Source organism: Pongo abelii, chromosome 16 (assembly GCF_028885655.2).
Source record: "Pongo abelii isolate AG06213 chromosome 16, NHGRI_mPonAbe1-v2.0_pri, whole genome shotgun sequence".
Lineage (NCBI taxonomy): Eukaryota > Metazoa > Chordata > Mammalia > Primates > Hominidae > Pongo > Pongo abelii.
The window spans coordinates 49,228,468-49,245,783 of NC_072001.2; the positions used below are offsets into that span (position 1 = coordinate 49,228,468).

A 17,316-nucleotide genomic window follows, 5' to 3' on the forward strand; every position below is an offset into this window, starting at 1 on the left:
TTATTATTCTCTAACCACTCTGATAACTGGATACATGGTCTCCCCAGCTTGAGTCTCTTTTCCTGTATTTCTTCCTTATGAAACACTTCCACATAGCTTTTCTTGAAATGTACCCATCTTCTCTAATGCCTCCAGGGGTTCCCAGTGGCCCGTGGAATAAAGTTCAAACTCCTCAGCCTGTCATTTTAAGGCTTCTGGGTTGTTCCAAGCATTCTTTCCCAAAAATGTCTCTAATTTTCTTCTTCACGTTAGAAAAAATAACCAAATGGAAGGGTTGCTATTCTTCATTTATGACTCAAACATTTCCACATTAGTTTTTGTGCTTATATGCTTTTTTTTAAGATGTATTTTTTTCCCCATTTGTGAATGGAGAATATTCTATTCTCTTTAAAGTTCATTTCCCACTTTTTGGCTTCCCTAAATGAAAATAACCAACATTTGTATGATCTTTCCTGGATAAATACTATTTTATGGAGTTAATGTGAGCTCCAATTCTAAATGAATCTCAGTTAAAATCTTTGCTACATAATAATTTCACCTAAGCAAGTGGTTTAACTTTTTGAGCCTTGTTTTCACATCTCTAAAATGAGGATAATATAACCTATGTCACACGGTTATCGTAAAGAATAAATGACATGAAGTGTGAAGTACTGAGGTCTTCTTGGATTGAGAAAGCTTGAGGCTCTCATTGAGTATTTGAGAAGAAGGAGGAGCTGGGAAGGGAACGTCTGTTATGTTAAGGGTTGTAGAGAGAGGTGCGTGCACACACACACACACACACACACACACACACACACACACACACACGAGGAGCTTCAACTCCTAAAGCTGAAATTCTCATTTGATATAGTCAGTTTTTCTAGCTTGTCTGATCATATCTGGATTTAGGGGGCTTTTTACATATGGAGATATACTTCTTTTTGTCTGGGAAATACCAAAGTGATCCTAGACAGACCATCTTGGAAACAAGTCAATTTGCATAACCACCTTTTAATAATTGAGGTCTATTTGTATGTGGAGTAAGTTCAAACTATGCAAATATACTGATAATCAGTATATTAAGTATCTAAAATACATTTAAAACAATAAAATATTAAACTAAAAAAGCCTTAAAAATGATGTTAGTTAAGCAATTCCAGCATATACAGGGAAATTGAGGGGACAAAAGGCTTCTTAAGGAAAATGTAAAGAGGCTAGCAGTTAACAATAGGTTTGTGAAATCAAAGCATTCATCAGCACAAGGAAAATGAGGATGACTTTTACCTGGTTATTCCAATTTTATGATGGAGGCTATGTCATGAAAGGAATTCAGCCAATGTGACACAATTTACATGAACACAGTCATCCCCAGGGCAGCACCATGTGCCTAAAGCTATAAAGGCAGACGGAAGTTTGAAACAGCAAGCAAGAAAGAGAGTAGTATTTCAAGTGAAGACTAGTCTGGGGTGAAAGCTGGTTTTTACATTAAATCATACCACTCTCTCATCCTTCTATGTTAATGTCACTTCAGGTTGAATAAATCAGATTGGAAAAGACAATACCACGTTTAAAAATTATTTATCCTTCATAGGATGTATTAAAGAATGTGGAGATTTTCCTATTTTCCTTCTCTTTCTTCATAAGAATTGAGGTACCATATAGGCTTTAAGCTTCCTTATCCTAGGGAACCTAGAGAGACTGCTTATCAGCTGAGAGGAGAAGGGAGAAAGATGCAAAGTGACAAAACATCAGAGAGTGTGGCTGTTCGGGGCAAGTCCATTATTACATTTGAAGCATTTTAAAAGTATTAAGCATTTATATGCTACATATGTCAGAGACATAAAAATGTTACCTACATGCATACTTATATATATGGTGTGCTACAGTAATTTTAGTTTCTTAAAACTAAATGTATTATTTAGTGTCTGATGTGTGTTAGTTTATCAATATTATCTTGAATACTGAAAACAACTCTAAAAAATAGATATTATTTCAACTTCAGAGATGTAGAAACTAGAGCTCAGGGAGCTTAAGTCCCTTAATGAAGCCAGCTCTAAGTGGCAGAGTCCTAAGGTAGAGTCACAGTTCTGAGCTCGGTCTGATTAAAAGCAAAACAAAACAAAACAAAAACCACTTGGCACAATACTGAATCATCCAGAATTTAAACAGTGCAAACTTTATAAACATCCTGTGTATCAGGAAACTTCATGATTCTTTTTAGTCAATATTTTAGGTTTAATTATTATCATGTGGACTAGAATATTGGTTTGTAAATTCTCTAACCTTTGTATGTTGACTGAAACTATTCTCTTTAATTCCTGTTTTCTTAATGAGTCTAGTTTATGCAAATGCCAAAGTCACCAGGCTGCTCTATTACTGCTACTGAAGCACCTGGCTCTTGCCTAGCACCTGGTGACAGCAACATTCAAAGGATCAGGCATTGTTTCACAGTTAGGCTGCTGAAACTTTAGATAACAATAAGCACAAAAATGGTCAAAACGATAATAAACAATACAGTAGTTGGCTCCTGTTGTAAGCAGTGCTGAATCCTGACACCTGAGGCTGAAGGCCAGGGAGTTTTCCTTTAGTTGGGCTATGCCTTGTGCTAATTCAGCAGTCTCTGGCTGGAGCTGGGGAAAAATATCCATAAATCTGGAGCCAGACGGGTAGTGAAAAAGGCCAAAAAGGGGAGGGCCAGCATCAGTGAAAGAAAGCTGAGCCATCAAGCTAGAATAGAGCAAAGAGCCTCGAGAGAAAAACAAAGTCATCTGGTAGGGCACAATAGGATAACACTGTTGTGTGTGCAAGCTGTCATGGACATACCACATCTCCTTCAGGTCCTCACATTGGCAGGGCAGACATGCACCTCTGAATGAACTGTATGCGCTCCTGGCTTGATTTTCCCCATTTCACTCAAACTGTTTTGTGAGTAGAGTCACACCCTTTACATATATACTGATGAGATGAATATATGATATATACTCTAAAATAATTCATCCTTTTTAGGACTGGTGTCATTAATTTTAATGTTTGTTTTTGATAGAACAAACATCCTTCATCTTCGTTATACTGAAGGGCAGTTCTCCCAACCTCTCTCAGAAACATGTATCCATTTATGTTTTCAATTTATTTTGCGCTATTTTTCAAAAAGTCAGGTCACGACCTAATTTCTGAAGCAATCTTAACAGTGCTTTTTTGTTCACCAGTGGCTTATATGATTAAGGAATCCATCAGGATTTTTTGTTGTTATGTTTTCTATAGCATCTCCTTTGCCAATATCTCATTCTCTGTGGTGTGCAGTTCAGCATCTTGAATAAAATTTCATGGCAAGAAATGGGTGTTATGCTTTGGAAAACGGCAGCTTCATCTCAACAGCTATATAATTTCTTAGAATTTGTGCTTTCTTATTGTGAACTTCTATCATCTCAATATTAAAAAGTATTCAAACACTTGCAATACAACATCTACCTGAGATGTGACAAGGTACCATGGTTTCCTTTCAGCTATAACAATGGTACCCAAACATTCATTCCTTTAAAAGACAGATAATTCATCAAAACACAAATGAGGCTGGAAAGTTGACAATTAAGTTATTATATATTACTGAATAAACCACTTTGGTAGGAATATTATGGAAGCTGCTAAGATATGAGAAAAGAAGACTGAAAATATGACACGACCATAAGTCCCTCTGCTTTTAGAATGCCAGTAAAGAGCAATTCAGTTCAAGGCATATAAAATACAAATCTTTTTAAATTCTCAGTTTGCTAGCTACCTACATGCCTTGCAGCAGGCTTAGGAAGGAAGATAGGCACTTAAAGGGGTAGTAAATGGACAGAGGAAATGAACTTCTCATTAAGTTAAATAGCACTCATTTAGTATGAATGCTAATGGTGCTAGGACATGTCGAATCAGGAATGACTGTGATATCACTCCTTTTAGAGCTCACGTATTAAAGTAACACTGATGTGGAAAACACAATAATTTTACAGTGGAACAGACAACTGCCATCATGTGTGGATTGAAATGAACTGTCTATAAGACTATAGTCTACATCTTAATATTTTCCTCAATTTCAGATATTGTCTTAACCATATCATACAATAAAAAACCCAAACACTGAATAACATCTAAAAATTAAAATATATTAAATGTTCTGTAAATAAAAAAAGGGCTACCATGCCATAAGTTGTCAGTGCCTAGGATTGACCTCCCTGAAAGTAATCTATTGGTTTGAAATAATTCTATTATATGCCTACAAGAAAGAAACTGTGGACATAGGGGAAAAGACTGAGTGTCAAACTTACCTACCATTAAATGTAATTTTTAATGTGTCTTTTAGAATGCATTACTCTAAGTGAAATAGATTAGCTAAAATGGTCTCAAATGACTAAGGTGCTTTACTAATAAAAAATGAATTAAGCAGATATACACTTAGTATTAACAATATGAATTTAATTACTTATATTGGTATATTTATTTCAAAAATGTCTATTAAATTTGCTTTTAATCCATTCATGAATTAATTTTATTTTTAATATTTTAGGTAGCTTATAAAACTATATGTCATAAGTTCAAAACTTTATTGCCAAAAGGCCAAGAAAACATAGAACAGAAAGAAAAATAGTTTATATAATTAAATTTTTAAAGTGACATAGAGCTTCCAAGTGGCCAGAGTAAAAGAGAATGAGATATAATTGATTATATAAGTTTAATTCGTAATACGAGAAAAAGTTCTATCAGTTTTTTAGGAGAAACATTTTTCCTTTGGACTTTGGTTTGAATTATAGTTCTTAAGTGGATCTTCTCAAATGGTTATTGAGTAATGTATTGGTAAATACCATTAAGTATACAAACTTAGCAAATGCAATCCCAATTTATATAGCATCTAGTGATTTGATTTCTATGTGTTTCACCATAGTCCTAGCCCTGTGATCACTCTTCCTAGTGACACTTACATTTGTCCTGCGTCTCCCATCTTTAGAACAGGTATCAAGTACTCTTCCACACACCCTCTCTCCTTTTCTAGCCTTTCCTGAAAAATGAGGCCTTTATCCAATGGTTGTATTGCAACACATGAAATACATGCTAACTTTTCAAATGATAAATGACATCAGAGAGTTGTGAAATCTCTTCCTAGCTACTAATCGTTGCTTTTACTATACAGTATTATTAAATTAATATAGCTTTTACATTATTAATAGCAGATTTCTAGAAAATCATAAATATATTCATGGTAGAGAGAGGCATTAGGTAAACTGGGTAAGTAGCTAGGAAGGAAAGCTTGTTGTGAAGTGGGGAGCAAAAACCAGCAGGAACGCAGAAAGACAATCTAGAGTCCACATCTGTCTCTTATCACCTTCAGCCTCAATAATGCTGGTGACCTGTGGAATTAGCTAATGTCTTTTTACACAGTTTTCCATGTGTTTCTGGATCAGAACTTGGAGAAGCTGAGGGAAAAGATTTTGGAGGTAGCTACAGTAATTGTGGATTTGGGTTCTGTCCACGTCAATGAAGTGAGCCAGTAGATCAATAAAAGTCTACATGAGCAGTCACAGTGCCTAGTGTCCTGCACTAGCCTTCAGAGCAAAAAATTCATTGTTTCTTCACTTCTGCTTTCCAAATCCCGTAGACAAGGTAAATGGCCAATTCTAAACCATTGTTATACAGGTAAGAAAAGTCTGGGACACTTAGTTCCAGTTTAGCTAAATCAACACAGGGAAAGCCATCATGTTCCGTTCTTTGTTAACATGGCATCCAAAAACAGCTATGTTGTTTATTATGAATCTCTTCACTAACCGTCTTCCAAAATAAGATACAAAGTCCTTTTATCAATCTTTGGGAGATGTTCATTAATCTTCTACATGAGCATATTTGCATTTAATTACTGAGATATAAGGCTAACTACTGTTAACGTATCTTATGGGAAATGGAAAAGGGAAAAGCAAATGATTAATATATTCACAATTTGTTTATATCAAAATATAGAAGACATTAATAAGTTTTACACTTCTCATTTCTATTACCGGTCACATGGTCATAGCTGGTATTTAAAACTATCTTCTTTCACTATCCATTTCATGTTCCCTTTGTTCTCAGCAAGGGCCTCAGATGTTAATGGTTTATTGCCTGGTGTGGTAACCCAAGACTTCATTCCAGAAAGATGTGGACTTTTGACAGTCTAACATTTATTGCATTGTGTAGTTCTACATTAACTTTTACCATAAGACATGGAATTATTAAGATGTTCCTCAGTTTATCACCTGTAGGGGCAATTTAATTTCACTTTTGAAAGTCAAGATCCATCAATCTAGCTGGCAAGGTAACCCCCTTCTTTGCTTATTGATTCATTGGCATGAGAATCCCAAAGTGGCCTGGTGGCAGTATCAGCTTTCAGTTTTAATGAAACCATGGTTATGGGATTTTTCCCTTGGGAAATAAGGTCTTTGGACTAGCAAACCCAAACTTGTGAGTTTGGGGGGAAAATACGTTGCTAGCTCCTCACTGGGAATGAGAGGAGACACTCCATTTTGTCCTTAATTTCTGGAAATATTAACAGTACATATTCCTAAATATTTATTTCTGAGAGGTATTTTTATTTATTTAACTTTAAGGATGTATTACTTATAAGCAATAAAACACATAGATTTTAAGTATATATTTTGATGTTTTTACAAATTTATACACCGTGTGACAACTCCTACCATCAAAATATAGAACACTTTTCATCACTTTTTCTTTCCTGAAAAGTTCTCTTATGCCACCTTCCTGCCAATTCCCCCAAACCCTGACCCCAGGCAACCATGGATCTATTTTATGTCAATATAGATTATCTTTGTATTTTCTGTAATTCATTAAAATGGATCATCGACCATTGACTCATTGGTATCTGACCTTTTTCACTCAGAAAGATTTTTTAAAAAAGATTTATCCATGTTTTTATATATATGTTAGAAGTTCATTCTTCTTTTGAGTATTATTCTACTGTATAAATATAATTTGTTTATTCCTCAGTTTATTGAAATTTATGTAGTTTCCAGTTTTCGGCTATTATAAAAAAGTTGCCATGAACATTCTTGTACATGTCTTGTGTAGACATATTGTTCATTTCTGCTCATATGTTTCAATAAATTACCTAGGAGTAGAACTTCTAGGTCATTTATTAAGCATACATTTAACTTTATAAGAAGCTGCCAAACATCTTCAAAAGCAGCTATTATTTTACATTCCTATCAAAATTTTATGAGTTCCAGTTTGTCCATATCTTCACTAACACTTGCTATTATCAGTCTTTTTAGTTTCATCTATTTTAACAATTTGACAGTGATCATTCATTGTGATTTTAATTTTCATTTCCCTTATCCCTAATGATGTTGAACATATTTTCCTGTGTTTATTGAACATTTGAGTGTCTTCTTTTGTGACGTGTATGGTCGAATATTTTACTCATTTTTAATTTGTTACTTTCTTCTTATTGAGTTGAAAGAATAATTTATATATTTTGGATGCCAGCTTATTTTTATATATAGAGATTGTTATTTCTTTCTTCATCATTTTGCTTGACATTTCAATTACTTAACCAGGGAATTCAAAAAGCAGAAGTTTTCAATTTTGATGAAGTTCACTTTATCAAATTTATGATTCATGATTTTTTTTAGCTTTTATCTGAACAATTTGCCTATTGTAATCTCATAAAGAGTTTCTCCTATATTTTCTTCTAGAAGTATTAGAGGTTTAGTTTCACACTTAGCTCTATTTTTAGAAAATTTTTGTTTATGGTGTAAGGTAACTATTAAAGTTCAGTTTTTTCCATAAAGATATTTAGTTTTTTCTAGCACAATTTATTGAACACATTTTTCTTTCCTTTCCTTTTTTTTTTTTTTTTTTTTGAGACGGAGTCTCGCTCTGTCACCCAGACTGGAGTGCAGTGGCGTGATCTTGGCTCACTGCAAGCTCCACCTCCCAGGTTCACACCATTCTCCTGCCTCAGCCTCCCAGGTAGCTGGGACTACAGGCACCCGCCACCATGCCCGGCTGATTTTTTTTTTTTTTTTTTTTTTTTGTATTTTTAGTAGAGACGGGGTTTCACTGAGTTAGCCAGGATGGTCTCGATCTTGTGACCTTGTGATCCACCTGCCTCGGCCTCCCAAAGTGCTGGGATTACAGGCGTGAGCCACTGCGTCCGGCTCATTTTTCTTTTCTTAATATAACCAATCCAATATTCTTATTTTGACTGTACACACTTATTTTCTTCCTTTTATTTTCAACTTATTGTATCCTTCTACTTAAAGTATATTTCTTCCAGACAGAATATAGCTGCTCTTGCTTTTTGAGCTAGTCTAACAATATCTGCCTTTTGATTACAATATTTAGTCTAATAATTAAAATTTAAAAATAACATTTTAAAACATACAAATATATAAAACAAAAAAATATAAAATAGTGGGAATAAATTTAATAAGCAGCTTTAAGAAAAACTTTTTACTGACAAAACTGTAGTAGGCCTGCCAGTTCCTAAGGCTAAACTCTAATTCTACAGGATAAAATGAAAGAAATGGTCAAATGGATGATATCACATTTTCTATAGAAACAAAGATTATTTACTTTTCATTTATTTATTCTACAAATACTATTTGACAGCCTAGTAAAAACTATCTTTGCATAATATTGAGAGTAAAGGAATGCTTCAGACATGGTCCCTGACCTGAAGGAATGTACTGTTTATGGAAAGATACATAAGACATTTATAAAGTAAGTACTATATCAGGTTATGCTAAGTTATGCAGTGATAACACAGTAACCCCAAAATCTAAGTGGCTTTACATAACAAATTTTTATCTTTTTGCTTACGCATTGCCTGCTTTCAGTCTGAGTGTCTCTAGAAGGCAGGTATTCTCCATATGTTAGTTTCTTGTTCCAGCTGCTTCAATTTTGTAACAATCCTGCATCAACAGGTAATTTCAGAATCCTTATGGCTAGGGAAGAGCTGAAGAGTAGGGCATCAGTATTAAATATTCTAACAGGAAGTGACATTTGGCACTTCTATCCATATTTCATTGCCCGAGCAAGTTGTATAGCCATGCTCAATTTTGCCTCAGGACTATACAACCACCCTATGTGACTATAAATAGAGGAGAATTTCACGTTAGTGAAAAGTGCTAGTTTCTACTGTATGATGTATAGTAGAGGTATACTTTTAAATAAGTATTACTCACTAGTCAGTGACAGTGGTCACTGCTTGTTATTTTCTTATAGTTATGGATTGGAAAAATAGGTTAAGTTCTGACATATATAGTAAAGAGGAAGATAAAAAATTAAAATGAGAATCTTGCCATGCACTTTAAGCTCCAATCCACACAATAAAAATATGAATTGTGCACCTATTTGGGCAAAGTCCTGTGTGAAGTGCAATATAAACAGGCATAATTCTGACCTTAAAGATCTTACAATATAATGGAAAAGGTGAGGCAAACCTAAAGAAATGCAGTAAAAGCTGATTAATCTGATAACTTACAGGCTGGAAATCTTTATTAGTTATACATATATAGACCATGATAATGATAACCTTGGAACTCTGCAAAACCCTAAAGTGTTTTCAGAATCATTAAAGGAAGGTTAAATTATTTTCAGTCTAGTTTAGGTTTGAGACTATTATTGAATTTTAATACTAGACAATTGTCCATTCATGCATGGGATAGACTTCTTCTTTCTAGTAACTTGAACCAATGATGAACTAGAGTACACCATTCTCTGATTATTTGTAAACAAAATTAGAGAAACAGATAAACATTTGCTTCCAGCAACTGCAGAGAATTTGTTATGTGTATCGCGCAATCATAGTGATTTATAATGAGAGTAAGATGGAAGTAGATTAAGTAGGGATTTATGTAAAAAGGCTATCTGAAGAGTATGTTTTGCAGGAGAGGCAAGAGGTGTTTTGGTGCACAGGAAGATGAAAGTGGGGGAAAGCATCCCAAGAAAAGAAATGAGATAGTTTAGAGAGAGATGTGTGACCTTGATCACATTCATTGTTTTTGCGTGTCCGGAAAAGGCCATATAATGGAAAGTAGGAAAGGGAAGAAAGTTCCATTAATAGTCAACTTAAAGTTTATCATAAGGGTTATTTTATGTGGTTTAGAGTCCAAATTCAAGTCCATTCAGGTTCTCAAAAGCAGGCTTGGAGATAGTTCCTGGATTTGTTTGTAAGGTACTTGTACAAGGAAAAGCTGCCCAGATGGATGGTGCTGGAGAGCAGACATCAATGACCAGGAGCTGCCAGAATGGAAGGTAAACCTAAAGACTACAGGGAACGATCAGTAGATTGGATGTTCCTTAGTTTCTGTCTGACATACACTTTTTTCACTATTCCAGTGATCACATTCATTGCAACAATGTCAACTATTCTCTATATGCTTATATAATAACTCTTATGTGAAACAGAGAAAATGCACAATATAGTGTGCACTTTGGAGACTGCCTAACTTAGAATGCCAACTAGACCACTAGCTATCTGTGACATTCAGCAAATTGTTAAACTTTTCTGAGTTTCAGATTAGTTTCATAATTTGAAAACAAAGATAATTATGTCTTCTAAACTAACAGTGATATTGTACAGATTAAATGAGTTAATAGACATAAAATATTTATAACAGTACCTGGTATATGCTAAGTAATCAATACATGTTTGTTATTATATGTCTACCAAAATTTATTTTTCCTATGAGAAAAATTTGTATGGCTATCTGCATTTCGGATCTCTCCATTTGGATACCCAAGAGAAACCCCAAGTGCCACAAGATAGGCACATCCTCTCTCTACCCAGGCCCACTCTTGTGTTGTATTCCCCTTCTATTCAACCTATTGAAAGTATCTCCAATATGTTCATCATTGTTTCTCTACATTGTTTGCCTACATATAGTATATGACAAAATATATTAAATTCTGAATATTTCATATGAATAAAGACTCTGAGGGCAATAAAGGAGTTGAATTGTGAGCATGACTCCAAGTCCTAAACTTAGACAGAAATGCAGTTGGAAATTGGAGGGAAAAGAATGTGGGCATGAAAAACAGATCTCAATAGTTGATATTACTTAACAGCTGCTTTCATTAGCAAATGCTTTAAATTGACAAAGCATAAAGCTTAGAAAATGCAGGTTTTTCTACAAGCAATTATTTATTGCTTTTGAACATTTCCACACCTCAACAATTTTTTCTTCCACTCCCTTTGAAAAACAAAACAATGTTTGACAAATAAAGAAGATAAAACTCTCTTCCATGAAGGAACCACAGCATCTGCTTGGCTTATATTACCTTAAAGATAAGAGGTTACATCCTCTGGAAAGATTCCCAAAGGACACAAGTTGACATAATTTTATAGGAGAATAAAAGGGCATGCTTTCATGGATGGATGATAAAAGCATGGGGGAAGAAGAGCATATTTCAGGTGAAGAAAATATGATAAAAAAAGATTAGTGAAAGGTCAAAACAATATATGAAGGTATCAACATTTCTTGCACAATCATTCAATAAAAATGTCAACAAGCAAAATGCTGGCTGGCAATAATACAACGAAAATGGGTAATTTAAGTGAAGGAAGTAGTCTAACTGAGCTCAACATGACTATTAACACTTATTTACTGGTCTCAGTGGAATAAAATACTGAAAGACAAGAGCTTGAAGTGAATAAAATTGTATCCAATTTACAATCAAATGAAAAGATGATGGGCTCAGAGCCAAAAAATATTCCTCAATTAAGCTTCTTTTCAATGGATTGAGTTTAACCAGCTGGATTTTTATTTAAAATTTAAGAAACCTATATTATTCAACCTTTTGAAAAGCAGGATTTTCCTTTTAATGGGTAATTTGTTTCTTTTTATAAAATGAAAGTCAGCAAAAACTGGTGTTCTGCGCACATGGAACCACGATAAAACTGGCACAGAGAAATGGAAGGTGCCGCCCCTGCTCTCAGAGACATGACATTCTATGAAGAAATACGTGGCAAATGGGATATAAAGACATTATCCCATGATATGGGATATGATATGCCCATGATATATAGGTCATGGGCAGGCAGCTCAGTAGATTTACCTTTCAGTTCAAAGGTTTGCCAGTCAACTTGGGTGATAAGTGATAATTGTGGTTCTATGCTTAATATGGTACAATGATTTTGAGGATAACTCCTCCATAAAAGGGTAGCTTAAGGTCAAATTGTTCCAATTAAATAGTTCTCTTGCTATATATCAATACATGCAGTGCAATTTCATAAAATTCTCATTTGTAAATGTATAAAAATAATTTAAAATTCTGGAACTCAAAGAGGTAAGCTTTTATGGAAGCTTACCCGGAAGATTCTCTGGAAGATTCTCTTTCAGCACGATGCTGAATAAATTGAATGTTGCTATAGTAGGAAACATGTTTTATCTTCCACCCTAAAATTTCATAAATATAAATGTATGAAAATTTATATTTTCATAAATATAAATTTAATTTTCATAAATATAAATTTAATATATTTATATATAATATAAATATACATGATGTTCCTGTTTAGTAAATTCAGTATGAAGGGACAATTCAATAGGTTAAAGTACTGATTTTTTAAAATGTCAAATAATTAAACATAATGTTCCATCTGTACACATGTAAATGAAGATGAAAAACTGTAAATCTGCAGATAGTCCAGTCTAATCAACAAACATTTATATGCCTGCCTTAGCAAGTCTGAATGCTCCAAATGCCGTAAAGGGCAATCTCCATCCTCACTGACTCACTCATTGGACAACCACTGAGATATTTCTAGAAAAAGAGAAAATGTTATAAAATTACAAATAATTAATATGAAACAGAGTAAACTGTGAAGCAAAGTAGAAGCGAAACACATTTAATTGAAGAAAATGAGCAATGGCGCCATAGAGTTGATGGCATTTAAGAAGGGCTTTGAAAGATAAGTAGAAGTGACCATAAGATAGGGTGTTTCAGGGACTGTAACAGCATAAGAAAAACAAACAGGTGGGTAAATAATGAGATGGATGGGAAATACTGAGGCATACAGTTCTAAACAAAGAATACTAAATAGGGAAATTGGTAGATAAGCTTGAGTGGATTGGCTTAACAGGGTAAGACATTGAATGACAGACTAAGGCTTTTGTATGCCTTGTATGTAAAACATACTTGTTTTATCATGCAATTTGCCCTAAACCAGAGACTCTCAAAGTCACTTTTGAGTACAAATGGTTCAGGTGTCAGAGCTTTTACCAAAAAGCTAGGATATGTGTATGATCAGGTTTCCATGCGTTATTACTATCCTTAAATGCATTCAGGTGAATTATTTCTTTCCTTGCTGATTTATGTCCTATTCAACAGTTGGTTCATTGGTCTGTGTCTATTTTTGTACCACTACCATGCTGTTTTGGTTACTGTAGTCTTGTAATAGAGTTTGAAGTTGGCAAATGTGACGTCTTTGGCTTTGTTCTTTTTGCTTAGGATTGCTTTGGCTGTTTGTGCTCCATTTTTGTTCCATATGAATTTTATAATAGTTTTTTCTAATTCTATGAAAAGTGACATTGGTAATTTGATATAAATTATGTTGAATCTGTAGATTGCTTTGGGCAGTTTGGACATTTTATCAATATTGATTCTTTTAATCCATGATCATGGAATGTGTTTCCATTTTTTCTGTGTCATCTGTGATTTCTTTCAGCAGTGTTTTGTAGTTTCCCTTATAGAGATCTTTTACCTCTTTGGTTAGGTGTATTCCTAGGTCTTTTATTTATTTTGCAGCTACTGTAAATGAAATTACATTCTTGATTTGGTTCTCAGGTTGAATTTTATTTGCGTATTGAAATGCTACTGCTTTCTGTATGCTGATTTTGGAACAAAACAGAGAACCCCAAAATAAAGCTTCACATCTACAACCAACTGATATTTGATGAAGTCTACAAAAGTAAACAATGAGGAAAGAACACTCTATTCAATAAATGGTGCTAGGAAATCTGGCTAGCCATATGCAGAAGAATGAAATTCAACCCCTACCTCTCACCACGTAAAAAAATTAACTCAAGATGGATTAAAGACTTAAATGTAAGATCTCAAACTAAAAATCCTGGAAGGAAACCTAGGCAATGCTCTCCTGGACATCGGCCTAGGCAAAGAATTTATGATTAAGTCCTCAAAAACAAATGCAAAAAAAAACAAAAATTGACAATTAGAACCCAATTAAACTACAGAGCTTCTGCACAGCAGAAGAAACTATCAACAGAATAAACAGACAACTTACAGAATGGGGGAAAATATTTACAAACTATCCGACAATGGTCTAATATCCAGAATCGATAACGAACTTAAATAGTACCCTTAACTTTGGGAGGCCAAGGCAGGAGGATCACTTGAGCTGAGCAGTTCAAGATCAGCCTGGCCAACATAGCGAGACTCTGTCTCTATTAAAAAAAAAAAAAAAAAAAAAAAAAAAAAGTCAAGCACTTCTCAAAAGAAGACATACACAAAGCCAAGAGACATTTTAAAAATGCTCAATATCACTAATCATCAGAGAAATGCAAATTAAAACCACAATGAGATACCATCTTATACCAGTCAGAATGGTTATTATTAAAATTTTTTTAAAGCCAGTTTGTTTTTTTTGGTGATATTGCAGAGAAAAGGGAACACTTATATACTGTTGGTGAGATTGTACATTAATTCAGCCCCTGTGGAAAGCAGTTTGGAGATTCCTCAAAGAACCAAAAATAGAATTACCATTTGAGCCAGCGATTGCATTACTGGGTGTATACCCAAGGAAAAATAAATCATTCTACCAAAAAGACATCTGCACTTGCATGTTTATTACAGCACTATTCACAATAGCAAGGTCATGGAATCAACCTAGGTGTCCATCAACAGTGGATCGGGCAAAGAAAATTTGCTACATATACATCATGGAATACTATGCAACCATAAAAACGAATGAAATCATGTCCGTTGCAGCAACATGGATGCAGCTGGAGGCCATTATTCTAAGTGAATTAACACAGAAGTAGAAAACAAAATACCACATGTTCTCACTTATGGGTGCTAAAAATTGGGTACACATAGACATAAAGATGGCAACAATAGGCAGTGGGGACTCTAAAAGGAAGGAGAGAGTGAGAGGAGAAGGGTTGAAAAACTCCCTATTGAGTACCATCCTCACTATTTGGGTGATGGGTTCAATAGAAGCCCAAACCTCAGCATCATGCAATATATCCCTGCAACAAACCTTCACATGTTGTTTCAGTGACACACTTTACAAATACTTATGAATGCAGTTTTTTATAACAGATTTATTGAAATATTATATAATTCACATACCACAAAAATTCACCTTTTTAAGTTGTATAATTCGGTTGTTTTTTGTACGTTTACAGAGTTGTGGTACCCTCACCATTATCTACTTTTAGAACATTTTTTTATCACACCCAAAAGAAATTTCGTATCTATTGGCTATCACATATCCATTCTTAGTACCCCCAATCCCTGGAAACCACTAATCTGTATTGCCTCTATGGCTTTGCCTATTCTGGACATTTCATATAATAGAATACATGATGGAATTCTATTAAATATAGAATATTTTTATATGATAAGAATTATGTAGAATTATATATGGCCATTTGTGTCTGGCCTCTTTCTTAGCATAATGTTTTTAAAGTTCATCCATGTTATAGCGTGTAACTGTATTGCATTCCTTTTTATGGTTAAATAATATTTCATGGAATCAATATGCCATTCATTGGTTGATAGACATTTGGGTTTCACTTTTCGACTATTATAAATGGTGTTGCCGAGAACATTTATTTAATTTATTTCTCCTTTGTCACTTTTGCTTTTGGTGTCATATCTAAGAACCCGTTGCCTAACCTAAGGCTATAAAGATTTACGTTTTCTTATGAGAGTTTTGTAAGTTTTAGATCTTAAATTTAGGTCTATGATCCATTTCCACTTAAGTTTTCTTGTGAGATCAGGTCCAGATTTACTCATTTACATATTTTTATCTAGCTGTTCCAGCACCATGGATGAATTGTTGTGGCTCTACAGATGTGATTATATATTTAATGGTCACCATACCTGTTTGAGCAGATACTTACCCTTTACCAAATTCTTTCATAAGTTTTAGATTAAGTATGCTATTTTCCAAGTGAAAGTTTATGAGAAACATGGATGCATTAATTTCTTGTATGTAACTTATGTGGCCTTAGAAATTGACATACGAAATTTGGCCTTGTCTCCAACTAGGAAAGAAGACCCCTATTAAAATCCCAAAGGCTAATAATCTCTCTTTTAGCATTTGGTTCTCAGAGAATCAACCTAAGACATCTCCAGTGAGGGGATAGGACCTCTCAGTGGACAGGCTTAGACATGGTGAAGCACAATTAGGAGCCCATCATCTCTGTGGCAGGCCCACTCAGAAGATGAAGAGGAGAGGAAGGCTCCAGCTATGCCTGTCCTGTTTCTCCTTCCAGAATCACCAAGAGTAGAGTGGAAGATTGGAGGGAGACCAGGATTGTAATGCTAACACATAGTCTCTTGTATAAAAGGAAACATAAGAGGTAGAGAATAAGCACGTTCCCTAAATCATGTACCAAATACCTCAGGCAAGATGGCAGGCTCTGGTGCCGGTCTTAATTTTTTCCTGCCCACCTCTTCACTCCACCCCACTCCACCCCACCCAACCCCACCCAACCCCACCCAACCCATTATTCAGTAAGAAGAATCTGACACCCATCTTGTTCACCTATGATGTTAAGATGAGGGATTCCCACAAACACACTGATAGAGTTAGGCTTTGTGTCCCCACCCAAATCTCACCTTGAATTATAATCCCCATAATCTCCATGTGTCAAGGGAGAGACCAGGTGGAGGTAATGGAATCATGGGGGTGGTTTTCCCCATGCTCGTCTCGTGAAAGTGAGTGAGTTCTTATGAGATCTGACGGTTTTATAAGTGTTTGGTAGTTCCTCCTGCGTTCATTCTTCTTCCTGCCACCTCGTGAAGAAGGTGCCTTGCTTCTCCTTTGCCTTCCACCATAACTGTAAGTTTCCTGAGGCCTCCACAGCCAGGTTGAACGGTGGTCAGTTAAAACTTTTTCCTTTATAAATTACCTAGTGTCGGGCAGTTTTTGTTGAGACGGAGTCTCTCTCTGTCACCCAGGCTAGAGTGCAGTGGCACAATCTCTGCTCACTGCAACCTCTGCCTCCTGGGTTCAAGCAATTCTCGTGCCTCAGCCTCCTGAATAGCTGTGATTATAGGTGTACACCATCACGCCAAGCTAAATTTTGTATTTTTTTTTTTTTTTTTTTGAGA

General features: G+C 34.9%; 1 long non-coding RNA gene across 2 annotated transcripts in view; it reads right to left on the reverse strand.

Annotated features, from left to right (window-relative positions):
* LOC129050099 (uncharacterized) overlaps nt 1-16,669 on the reverse strand; it is a 38,595-nt gene extending 21,926 nt beyond the window's left edge. The window contains exon 1 of one of the 2 annotated variants that reach the window (XR_008513567.1): nt 16,603-16,645. This is a non-coding gene — a long non-coding RNA (uncharacterized LOC129050099). Of the gene's footprint in view, nt 1-16,602 lie in introns of both variants that reach the window. The other variant, XR_008513568.1, reaches the window with a different exon arrangement.
* Nucleotides 16,670-17,316: the final 647 nt, after the last annotated feature.